Source organism: Stomoxys calcitrans, chromosome 2 (genome assembly GCF_963082655.1).
Source record: "Stomoxys calcitrans chromosome 2, idStoCalc2.1, whole genome shotgun sequence".
Lineage (NCBI taxonomy): Eukaryota > Metazoa > Arthropoda > Insecta > Diptera > Muscidae > Stomoxys > Stomoxys calcitrans.
Genome location: NC_081553.1, coordinates 145,599,433 through 145,612,276, shown reverse-complemented (window position 1 = coordinate 145,612,276; position 12,844 = coordinate 145,599,433). Strand labels below are relative to the sequence as shown.

The 12,844-nt window shown below is 33.8% G+C and overlaps 1 protein-coding gene and 1 long non-coding RNA gene across 8 annotated transcripts in view; one reads left to right on the top strand and one right to left on the bottom strand.

Annotated features, from left to right (window-relative positions):
• Positions 1-12,844, top strand: part of LOC106088314 (sex determination protein fruitless) — a 179,003-nt gene that overhangs the window by 33,491 nt on the left and 132,668 nt on the right. The gene's annotated exons all lie outside the window — the stretch shown is intronic.
• On the bottom strand, positions 6,305-7,696 carry LOC106088316 (uncharacterized). Of its 2 annotated transcripts, XR_001221418.2 has the most exons (3): positions 7,363-7,696; positions 6,907-6,933; positions 6,305-6,818 (listed from the first exon to the last, which is right to left on the bottom strand). It is a non-coding gene; the product is annotated as an uncharacterized LOC106088316 (long non-coding RNA). The 2 variants fall into 2 exon arrangements; XR_009396921.1 differs by having other exon boundaries at positions 6,305-6,933.

The following is a 12,844-nucleotide window of genomic DNA, read 5'->3' as shown; positions in this document are numbered from 1 at the left end:
TTTAAAGAAGACGAATGATTGGCTCTATATGCCTTCGTCGAAACTCATAGACAAATGAACACTAATGAATATTGGGACGACAATAAGCAATGCAAGAAAGTGGGCGATATTATCCCTCTTAAAACTGTTTGCCAAAAATATGAAAAAGGCACAAAAACAAAAAGTCCACTCAACAAAATACCGCATTGGAAAGATGAATATGGATTGTGCAGTGGGTACCCAACTACCTACATACATATCTACCCAGCTGCTGGCTGCGAGGAACGTGTACTTGCCGAACTTTTTTAGGCACTTTTGGCTTTGCGCTGGTAGGATATTTACACAGTTGGTCTTTGAGTACACAATAATACAGCCAAATATTGTATTTGAGCAAATGTGTGTTTTTGATGAGTGTATGGGTCAATGTGGAAGAGAACATCAGTGCACGTAATACCTCACAAAATATCTCTCTATATTATTGATTTAAAACACTTGTCTTATCGATATTGAAATAAAAAGTTTTAAATTCTGACAAAACCCCCTAAAAAAGAACATGGTTTTTCAGATTTGAGTTCTTTTACACTCGTAACAATTGGCCATTGTCATGTTATGTGCTATTTTGAAGCAACTTATAGCATGTGGTTTTTTGGTCGAAAGTTGACTTGGACACGAAGGGTTGAAGTTACTCAAGTTAAACGCGAAAATATTATCAAAACTCCAACATTTTTTAGTTTACTTTGAGCAAATTTGGATCGATTCTATACTTATCATTGTACTTTGGCTCCAACTACACTTTTCAGGCCATAACTATTGCTGCATATTACTTACAGTCGTAAAATCTTATGGGGCACATATCAGAGAAAAAATTACAGAAAATCGCATCAGCGGCAAAAGTGAAATCTCTTGACTGAAGAATATCCAACCATGGCCAGGTTTTCCCATTTAAAACCCCCATTACATGCAGCAGAGAAACCGGGAACTACATATACACAAATGCTCAAAAATAACAAAAACCTAGAGAATGGTGCCCTTCTATGCCAGACTAATTTTGGAAACCTTTTTATTATGTTTAAGTTGCAGTTTGCAATCAATCTCACTTACACATGTTCGTCCATTGTGGTGTCACAGGAACAGGAGAAGGCAAATGCCTTCTCGTTTCTATAGTTGAGCCCTCAAGGTCGTCTGTTATACCATTTCCTGAGATGTTCAGCCATTCAAAAATTCGTTCCCCGGAGTGTTAATAGCTGCATGGCTGTCGGAGAAGATATTTATGCCAAAAGTCGTTAAGACGTTATATCTTAACCATTCCACCATGTCTTTAAACGAGCTCCGCTTGATAAACACCACAGTGGTGGGGGACCTTCTCGATAAGATATAATATGATACTTTTTCAGAGTACACCCCAAAGTCCGCTTAGTTTTCTAGTCGTTATCTTGTTTTGAAAGAAAGTAATAGTCCCCATGTTAAATCATTTATTGCAAGTTCCCTCAACGTTTAAACCTTTTCTGCATGTTATTAAAAGATTTTTGTAAGTTAACTTGATATGCAGATCAATGCCAATGTCGAATGCAGACCTCTTGTAAAAACATTCCCAATTGACGAAGAGTTCGTGAATTTTTTCTCGTATAAGAGTTGTGTTTGGGACCGAAGTGCATTGTTTAGGACTACGTCCCACTTGTACCTAAATTTATACTTACATACATGCTCGATCAATGTTGCAGTTCTGAACGTGTTGCTACAATTATTTCCACCACTGTTTTCGCTATTTTCTTGGTATAAATAATAAAAGGTGAATAATAGATGATAATGTTTACAAAACGCAAACTTTTCTGTTGTTTTAACTCATTTTTTAAGATAATTCAGCAAAAATAAAAACAAACATTGTTCCTGTGAAAAAGTGTTGGTATTTATTGTTAATCGCGCACATACACACGCTTTCGACAATCTATAGTGCCAAATGCTGCGGGCACATTACACACACAAATGTGATCTGAAGCACACACACAAGCGCAGGCCCACACACCCTTTTCAATTTGTAACAAATGTTTCCGTATGTTTGGTTGTTCTATACTTTTTCATCCATTTTTTTTCGTTCAATTTGTTTTGTGTTTTTTTTTTGTTATTTTTAGACATTGCTTGACGTAAGTTTATTTGTATTTGTAGCTACTTTCCTACCAACATCCATGCATATTGTCGTTTTTATTTATTTCGGTATATATTTAATTTTTGCCAAAAAAAAATGTTTTATAATTGCCATCTAATCATTGTATACAACAAGTATACCACATACATATAGTGAGCGCCCAAATAAAGTGTACATACACTTTTGTTTAAAAAAAAGAAAAGTTTTATTGCTGGCTTTAAATTAACTACCTATTTATACGAAATACGAAAGTAAACGAGATTCTTTCGGAAACAACCTTCTGTTTATCGATGAGGGTAAGTTTATGATGGTATGTAAAAGTATCGCTTTAGTAGATCTTATTTAGACGATCACTGTATACGTATGTGCCTAACACCGCACATATGCACGAAGATAGATGTATGATTGTATACAGTTGGGTGTACCGTACGTACTATATTGAATGTTTTTTGTTGGCGTTTTGATTTTTGTGAAGAAATTTGATTTTGTTTCTTTTTTTTTCCTCAAATTAGTTTTGATGAACGCGAAACAAAAAAACAATAAAACTTTTTGCGATGTTTACGGCCAAGGAATGGGAGCTAGAGGGCACTGTTAAATGGAATTATGAATAGGAATTTTTACCGAAACACAATGACATTCGCCAATTGTCAGCAACTTATAGGTGTAGGAATTCTTTTGTTCTCATAGTCTAATTAATCTCATGTAAAAACAATGAAGGTGCGGAAAGGACATGCAAAAGAGGCTGAATGTGAAATACAATCCGAAAAAATCCTCAGGTGGGAGATTGGTTCTGATTCCCATTTGACTTCACAGACAACTCTCAGATTTTTCTTGTAAAATTCAATTTTTAAACTTAGCATCTTTACTTGAAATAAATAAACTTTTCAAGACCTTGTTTGTAGGTATTTTTTGTGTCTTCAGCTACGATACATTGTTGTCCTTTTTCGTAATTTCAAGTTTCAAACATTCAACAATATTTTGACCTTCGTTTAATAATTGTTTCTTTAAAAATGAGATGCAACATTAAGGACTATTAAACTCTATTGGGGAAGAATGTTTTTTAGTATGAAGTAAACAATCTTTCGCCAAAAAAAACGTGTCCTGAAATAGTTGAAAGACTAGGTATCTTTAAGTCAAGCTGGTAATATGTGGCTCAAATCTTTAAAGTTAGGACAAGATTATTTTCTATGAAATCGTATCAAAAATACGTCGTATTTTGGGCAATTATAGGGTTTGGATCCTGGCCAGAACAAGGTAAACCTTCACTGACATTTGTGACGCCTTCGGCAAAGATACACAAGATTTCGCTCAGACGTACGGACGCGGCTATTAAAATGATGTAACTCGTTAATGAGCTATGTGTATTAGGTTAGGTTGAAAGAGAGGGTACGGATATAATCCGCCCCATCTAAATTCTAAAAAATTAACTTCGAAAAAGAAAATTGAAGTTAGGAATTCCGTGCTAATTACAAAATCCTTAAATGTTCTCCGTACCACTAACCTACTTGGGGGCGTGGCATGAAAAACAATTAGAGATTTTGTAAGCAGCACGGAATTTCATACTTACATTTTCTTTTTCGAGGTTACTTTTTTAGTAACCTAAGCTATGAATATTAATTAGTATTGAATATGAAAGAAATCTCCCCTTGTTCCATTATGAAGTATTATCTGGCTTTGTCAACTGGAAAAAGGCTTTAGGAATTTCATCCAAATAATTTACTCTTTTGGCCATGGACATGGAAGATCATGGACATAGAAGATCATGGACATGGAAGATCATGCCAGATTTTACATGTAATTTAGATTACACATGTGGTGGAATATTATTTTATAATATTCTTATAAGATTCTGCACAGACTCTTGAATGCTATAACTTTGTTAAACAATAAAAGCCGGTTTTTTATCACAAAATAAATTGGTTAATTTTACATTTAGTTATCTGATTTCCTTTGTTCCTTTCAAAATAACTATCATTCGAACATGCAAAAATCGAATGAAAGCCTACAAATAATGTGTCTACATATGATGGTGCATACGTATAGCACTTACGCGACTAATTCGTATAGTTGCTTCTTCATAAATACTTCATTTCATTTGTGAAGACAACTGCTCGGCCGCCCACTCTCACACCCTCAACTGCGGGTGTGTCGTCGTGCTATAAGAATTTATTTGCACAAGTCAACTCGACCAGTCCGCACGCATCATTTCTGCGTGATTACAAAGAAAGAAATGTTGCGATATTCTTTGTATTGTAAACAACAGCGCTTGAGGCTTTGGCGAAGGCAGCAATTACAACAAGAGAATCAAATCACACTAAAGAAACTGTGCCACTGGGCGTAGGTGTTAACAATTCTATTGCAAATGTTCACTTGTAAGACAAAAGACAACACAGCGCATATGAGCAGCTACGAACTTTTGTTGGCAAAAAGTAATGCACATCGCAGACACATTGTATTCAAAGGTTTTCTCCTTCGAAGTGTTATTATTATTCAACTCAGAAATACTCACATTATATTTTAGAATTAAGGCTATACACTGTTTCTTAAATCACCATTTGCTATTATTGGTATAAATATTTGTTTTACCACCTGCATAACGAACAGAAAACATCTTGGAATCTAAGCCAACCCAAAGGGAAAGGGAATAAATGTAGTTAGAAATTCTAGAAAAAAATGAGCTTTCAGATGATGCCTTTTTTTATTTTCGTTCAACGCGAGCACCTTTGCCTAAAGAAAAGAAAAATCTGATAAAAATCTAATCTTAAGTTATAGTTACAAAATCTTCGACGCAAACTGCAAGATCTTCCGCTGAGAACTAAACTGCCCTTGGCCGAAATATATTTCACATATTTGCAGTCACTCAAAAAAGCGAATCCCACAATTCCTAGTTTTAGGTACATACGAGTGACCTAAAATTTTGTTGAAATTTTCAAGATATTGGGATATCTGAACTGACTTTCAGCATGTTTTGAACATAATTACAAGGAAAATGCATTTGCGTTTTAATGCCAATTTTCGTATGATAATCCTTAATTTTTTTTATAAAAATTTAGAAATAGTCATGCATTCTTAAAAACTATTCATTTTCCTGTTCTATGAAAATTAATTTCAACGTATCAATTTTTTAAGACCTATAGGAAAGTTTTTCAAAAAAAAAAAAAAAACACACGCATACATAAAATTTATAAAAATGCACGAAATATTTGTTCGAATCGATAGTACGGTTCATATAATGTAATGTTTGAAGATTATTTCATGCACATGTTTACCGTGACTGCGCCTCAAGTTGTCCATCCGCTTGGTAAATTTTTGGCATACTCTTTTCAACATTTCGGTCGGTATCTCACGAATAAATGCTTCAATGTTGTCTTCCAATGCGTCAATTGAAGCGGGCTTGTCTGTATAGACATGAGCTTTACCATAGTCCTACAAAAAAAACTAAAGGCGTTACATCGTATGATCTAGGCGGTCAATTGACCGGTCCCGTACGTGAAATAAAATATTCACCGAATTCGCCTCTTAATAAGTCAATTGTTACGCGTGTTGCGTGTTATGTGGCATGTGAAACCGTCTAAATAGTTGAAACCACATGTCACGCAAGTCAAGCTCTAGCATTTTGGGCAAAAAAAGTTGGATTTCATCTCACGATATCGCTTACCCATAAACCGCACTAAACTGTGACTTTTTCTGGATGCATTGGTAGCTCTTGCAATACTTCTGGCTGATCTTCACTCCAAAATCGGCAATTATTTACGTACCCATTGAGTTAAAAATGAGCTTCGTCGCTCAATGGAGAAAGCGCGCGATGAACTTTCTTAACAGAGCACGCATTTTGCTATAGGAATTCAATAATTTGCGATTCATGGTTAAATTATAGATCAAATTGAAGGTGTTTAACAGTGAAACAAAACATTTATAAGTAGTATAAGTAAACAGGAGAATAAGTAAAAGTAAGTAAAGTACTAGAAATAACTAGTTTCCATGAAAACTGTATCCAAAGCTTTTGTATTGTGTAATAAATTGTGGCATAAAAGTATTATATTTATATTAAAAAATTTATTTTTTTTATTTGCAAACATGTATGTATTATTTTACTTGTACAATTTTCGCTTAATCAAAAAGTGAACTTTGAATAACGATCATTAATTTTTAAGTTTAATCAAGCTAAAATTACAAATTTGATTATCCAACAACACTTGAACTTCACTTTTTATTCGTATTTTTAAATTAAGTGTCTAAAACATTTATTTATTTTAAATATGAGTTATTATATGTATCCTTTGGCCCTTTTTTACCGGTACCTGTTGGACGCAAAAGCTGTGCAATGACAAAGGAAATGCTGCAACGTCTCACCATATTCCCCGCGTGCTCGTAGTCCCATGTGTCCCGTCATGATACCAATAGCCATATTCACCTCCTTCTTACTTCCTTTCAGTAATAGCCTCGTCTTCTCACGATCTGGATCCCCTCATAGGATTTTCGCCGTCCTACCGACCGTTTTGCTGTTCCACAGTGTTGCATGCGTATTCGTCGCCCACTCGGACTGCGTCGACCCGAAAGGCTTCAAGTTATCCAAGTTTATTAACTGCTGACCTCTGGCCTTCACCGCCAAATTATCTGCCCTTTCATTCGCCCTTTCGTTATGGCCCGTCACTCAAACGATGCGGATTTGTCATCCTCAGAAGCGTTAATCGTCCTGGTTGTTGTTGAAAACAAAAGAGAAAAAAAAAAACAATTAGTTGAACTAACTATAAAATATTTAAAATAATTTAAATAGAACTTACCTATTTGTCTGCTGTTTTGTTACCTACCTCGAATATCGAAAATGAAAGCAAAAAATAATTCGATTAAAATAAAATAAAGTAAAGTAAAACAGAACAAAGTAAAAAAATGAAATAATATAAAGAATTAAAATAAAATAAAAATAATAAAAAATAATAAAAATAATTAATTGATTACTAAATAAATAAAAACATAAAAAATAAATACAGCATTAAACAAATTTATAAATAGAAAAAGAATATATATTGTAAATAAAAATAAAATTTTATTATAAAATAAATTAAATGATATATAAATAACAAGGAAATTAATGAATGAAAAAATAAGTAAATGAGTAAAATAACAAATAAATGAGTAAAATAATAAATAAAAAAGTAAATAACTAAATTAGTACTCAAATTAATGATTTTAATCAATAAATACATAAATAATAAACAAATAAATAAAGCAGAACTTACCCACTAAATAATTTTTTGGTATTCGTTGTCCTCAATGAATGAAGCATGCAACATGTTGAAACTTGATAAAAGTTGGATATTTTTTTTTTTATAAAAGACGCTAAAAAATATATGCGAACTGCCGTCAAAGCTTTAAATTTGAAAATTCTCCTTTTAAAATCATCATCAATTCTTTCTTCGGCGCCTCCACTGGAACTCATAACAAAACCTACTGAATTAGCCGCCTATCAAAACGAAAATAAGCAGATTATTGCCTAAGAGATATGTATTTATGTGTGTATGCATGCATGTTTACACGCTATTTCACACACAGCAATTCGTTTTACAGCATGCACTAGCTTGTCCAAAAATGTAAACAAAGCAGATTTTGATTAATTCTGGCGGTAGATGGATCTATGTTGTACTGGCAGCTTATTTTAAGGAATTATATATCTCTTTTTATTCTACACTAATTAAGAAGTTATGTATTAAATATTTTGTTTACTTGCTTCTACAATGTGATGAACTCCAAATTAGCAGATGTGCAACATTAATGGTAATAAGCTTCTGTAAAAATTTGCTACAAATTTTTTTGTATGGTCACAGATTACAATTAAGCATGTATTTTTCTCTTCTGGGAGCATTTTTGAACATGAATTGAATTTAGGAAACTCCATACCCATTTCAAGTATATGAACTAATTGGAATATCCTTGAAAATAGGGTATAGTCCCGTAATTTAGCACATTTTCATAACAGAAGAGAAAATTTTCATAAAGCGTATAAAAAATTTTGTACCAATTTTGGGTAAATTCCTTACTACATAATAGATACCCTTTTTTCAAGATTAATCACATGACTTTTAGATGAGAATATGTGCTATACTTTTTTATACATATATTTCCGCATACACCTGGTATGTCCGATTAAATTCGCTCTATTTGAAAAAAAAACTTACATTATCCGACGATGGGAATAACTTTAAGAGATAAACTTTTTGATCGTCATGAAAATTCGTGTCGATTTTGCCATGTCTGTCCGTCTGTCGAAATCACGACAACATTCACGTCAAGTATGATCCGAATCAGTCCATAGCCTAATGTAGCCGCAATATAAACCGATGCCACGATTATTTTTCTTGAGCATCTAGAGGGCGCAATCCTTATTCAATTTGAATGATTCAATTATGCACAACGATTTCTTCAACCAAGTATAATCCAAATCAGTCTATAACCAGATGTAGCTCCCATATAAACTAACCACCCAATACGACTTCTTGATCCTTTGAAGAACGCAATTTGGCACGTAACTACTGCTTTCTCTAACATCTCGTGTTTAAACTGTGTAAAACCTTGGCTGTAACTTTTAGTTGCAATTTGACCTGGAACAACCATCTTTCGAACATTCAAGAAACTTCATAACTCTTTTCACATTAAACTTTGAATTTTAAAAATTTTCCTTAGAATATTTCTGTGGAAATGTGACAAAACCATGGGGCCATGTGCTACAAAAACACTTTGAAAAGTCTGCACAATTTTTTGTTTATAAATTTAAGCAAATGTTAAGATATTAGTGTTCAAAGAAATATAGCAATGTTATCTTTTTATTAAAATGTACCTTAATTTATAAACGAACAGATTAGTAGGATTTTTTAGCGTTTTTCGACAGCTTTCACAAGTAGTAATTTTGGGTTCGGAGTTTGTCATATTTCCACCGATTTAATATTTTAATTTCTAAGTCTGTTTTTCTTTTTCGCATGATTTGGCTAAAGTTTGATAGAATGGACAAACCATATATGGCCCTATGTATGACATCAGTTCCGATAAAATACGCATATACTATGTAATGATTGGTGTTGGTTGGTCCACCCAAATTTACCAAACTTGATGACCTTACTCATTACGACTTACAACGACCTCAGCGAACACATTTACATGTCTTTAAGTTTCCAGAACAAATAGGTACATAGGTATATATCTGCAGTCTACGATATTTATGTATTCGTGTGCGAGTTCATTAGTACAGCTGTACATGTAACGAGTTTCCTTCTTGAGCATGTGGGCATCTACGGGATAAATGATAAAACGCTATCTTTAATCAGTCGTTGAAGCCTTGTTGGAAGTACTCGAGTGCCGACATTAGGGCGGGTCGATCAAAAAAAAAGCAGTTTCATCAAGAATGAATGAATAGTTTAATTGAAAACGCGATACCAAAATGTAACCGTTGAGGTTTCCTGCGACTCACCCTTATGTTTCAACATAGGAATGTTTCCATGGCACATTTGTACATATGGAGAAGTTGGTATCGATGCTTTTACTACTTAGCACCTATTCAATGGAAACGTTAGCAACAACAAACGATGTTCTTTGGTTTATTTTTATTTTAGGTGCGTAGTTATCTTGCTAACTGTAAACTTTACAAATTACTACAAATAAGGGACAGTACAAAGAGATGGCACACCTACGTTCCACAGTGGATCGATATTGGACAAATGCTATAAAAATATCTAGTCAAGATGTATATATTATTTCATAACATCTAGTACTAAGGTGCGAGGGATTAACCGCCAAAATCACTAACTTTTTGTCACTCAATTCGTTCGTCAATTCATTGAAATCAACTGATTTTATAAAGGAAAGAAACAGCAGATCTGAAAGATTTGGCGAACGAGTCGAGTGACAGAATGTTAGTGATTTTGGCAGTGAGTATATTTTAGAACTAAAGTGAAGTACAATAATTCTATCAATTGCTTAACCACAAAAACCAGTAATGTGTAACCAATGCCAAATGCCGCTTATCTTTTTCATGCTTTATTTGCAAATCATGCAAATGTTCCACTATCTATCGTTTGGGTTTGACAGGTTGGCATACGGAGTTACGTTAAAATAAGATGTCACCAGCGAAAAGCGAACTCAGTACCAGCCTTTACTTGTGGATAACGTTTCTGCGTCTTATTGTTGTGCTTCACAGCTTGTGTATCGAGCATTCAAACTAAACGCACACATCTAATGTTTGCACAAACAATTATCCAATCGCGTTTTAAAGAATCCATGCTATATATTTTTAATCCTAGGAATTTAGTACCAATGCCGATAAGGAGTTAAAATTTCACAGTGAAAATCAATACGTCTTCACTCTATTTTTCACGGATTTTTTTTTCAAAAAAACATTATGGGGCCGAATTAACGCATACGGGAACGAGTAAAATTGTTCGACAGTTTTTGTTTCGCCATTACCGCATTCGTTAATGAGTGCATAATCGAGTATCAACTCTTTGAAATCTACTCGTGAGCTCAGGAGCACTCGAATAGAATTGTTACTTGATACCAATAGTAAAACCAAAAGTTAAAATGGAAGTATTTGAGTGTAATTATAATATCAAACAAGTAAGTAAACGGGCTAAAGTCGAACGAAGCCGACCTTTTGATACCCTACACCACATTTGATATGCTGGCTAAGTCGTTGAATTTAAAATTAACTTAAATTTGATATGTAGAATTTCGATCGAAATCCGTTCATAGAATAAATCATTGTGCAAATTTTTGAGAAGATCGATTGAAAAATGCGTTAGCAAAGGCCTTAAAAGTGAAAATCGGGAGATGCATATATATGGGAGCTTATCTAAAACAGAAAATTTCTATGAAATTCATCAGTCATCAGACGAGTTATAAGAGAAACCTTCGTGCTAAATTTTGTAAAGATCAGTTAACATATTACTAAATTATTGAGTATTATTCAAAATTGGACGAAAATATATATGGGAGCTACATCTAAATCTGAAATTTCCACATCGGTTAACAAATGACCAAATTATTGCAATACTATTCCAAGCACAAGAAAATGCTTGTATCAAATTTGAAGACGATGGGATGAAAATTGCGACCTGTACTTTGTTCAAAAAATTATATGGACAGACATCGAATCAGAAACTGATTCTGAGTCGATCGGTATACTTATCAATGGGTCTATCTCTCGTCCTTCTGTGTGTTACATACAAATTCACTTAGTTATAATAACCTGTACTACAGTAGTGGTGTAGGGTATAAAAAGTAAATAAACACTCTTTTCGTATTTAGGACTAATTTACGCAAAAAAAATGATCGACAAAGGTTGCAATGGCTCAATTCATAGCCATCCGAATTTGGCAAAAATATGTGGCCAAATTGTAGGAAAGAGAAGGCAACATCTTAATGGATATGGAAGAAATAGTCTCCCCCAGTTAAATTACTATGTTGCAAGAACAAATTATGCCAAATCTTGGAGGAATGTAAGAAAAGGCCGCAAATGGGCTTTGGTGGTACCGCGGTAGAGATGAGCCCCTTGAAATTAAGCTCAAACAAGTCAAATCAGTCGAAGTAAATGCAATTTATTATTGGGAAAACATATTGGAAGCTGTTTTGGAGCCGCGATGCAAGCAAATATTTTGGTCGTAGACCATGGATGCGCCATAAAGACTAGGCATTGTCAAGTAAACTGTCAATCATGTGCAGCATTTCATTCGGTCCACCATTCCTGTTAAATTCGCCAATTTCCAATCCGACCGACTTTTCCATTTTGATCACTTTTGAGAGCACGGTAAGGACTAAAATATATGCCCGTATGGATGCGTTGAAGAAAGATTCCTTTACAATGGATTTATATTTTGGAGTGGCCAAAATACCGCAGATTACATTCGTGCAGCTTGCAATTCGTTTCTTTAAAGACTCTGAATAAAAGTTAAGGAAAAATTTGGTCAAATCGAACGAAAGTGCATGGATTCAAAAATTTAGGCTACTTCCACACATTTTTGTAATTAAAAAAAAAAAAATTAGAAACACTTCCCACCAGCTACTCGGTAAATCTTAATTATACACATTTTTTTTATTAATAATATCTATGTGTTTATTAAGATGATTTGTGTACGCATATTCGGCAATGACGTTCGAGCGAATACGCTCAGAGGTGTTGTCCTCTTCAGTATCAGAGGACAACAAGCATAACATACGGAATGTAGCCGTGCTTTTTTTATTTTTTATAAATTCACTTTTGTTTCCTAAAATCTCAATAAATTCACAAAAGCCTGGTATATGTTAATTGTTATATGTGTTGTTATTATCAAATCCACTCTAATGTAAAAAAATAATTGGTACTATTTGATAAATTTTGATACGATAGATTTCGAGTGCGGTAATACATCCATTCGATGCGTGACGAAATCTCATCCGTGTATGCTGTAATTCGGGACCGGGTTTCATTCAGTAGGGTTTAGGGTGTTTTACACGACGTAGTATGTAAAGGTTGATTTTTTAGCTATTGCCTTTTTGGCAACACTAATTCAAATAGCTCACGCACATTTCGTTTTTGTTTCACTGTCAAACATCTTCAGTTTGGTCTATAATTTATCCATGAATCGTCTTACAAACGAATAACCCTTGCAAATTAATGAATTTTATTATCAAAATGCGCGCTCTGTTAAGAAAATTTTCATCGCGCGCTTCTTCCATTTTATAGTCAGTAATTTTTGG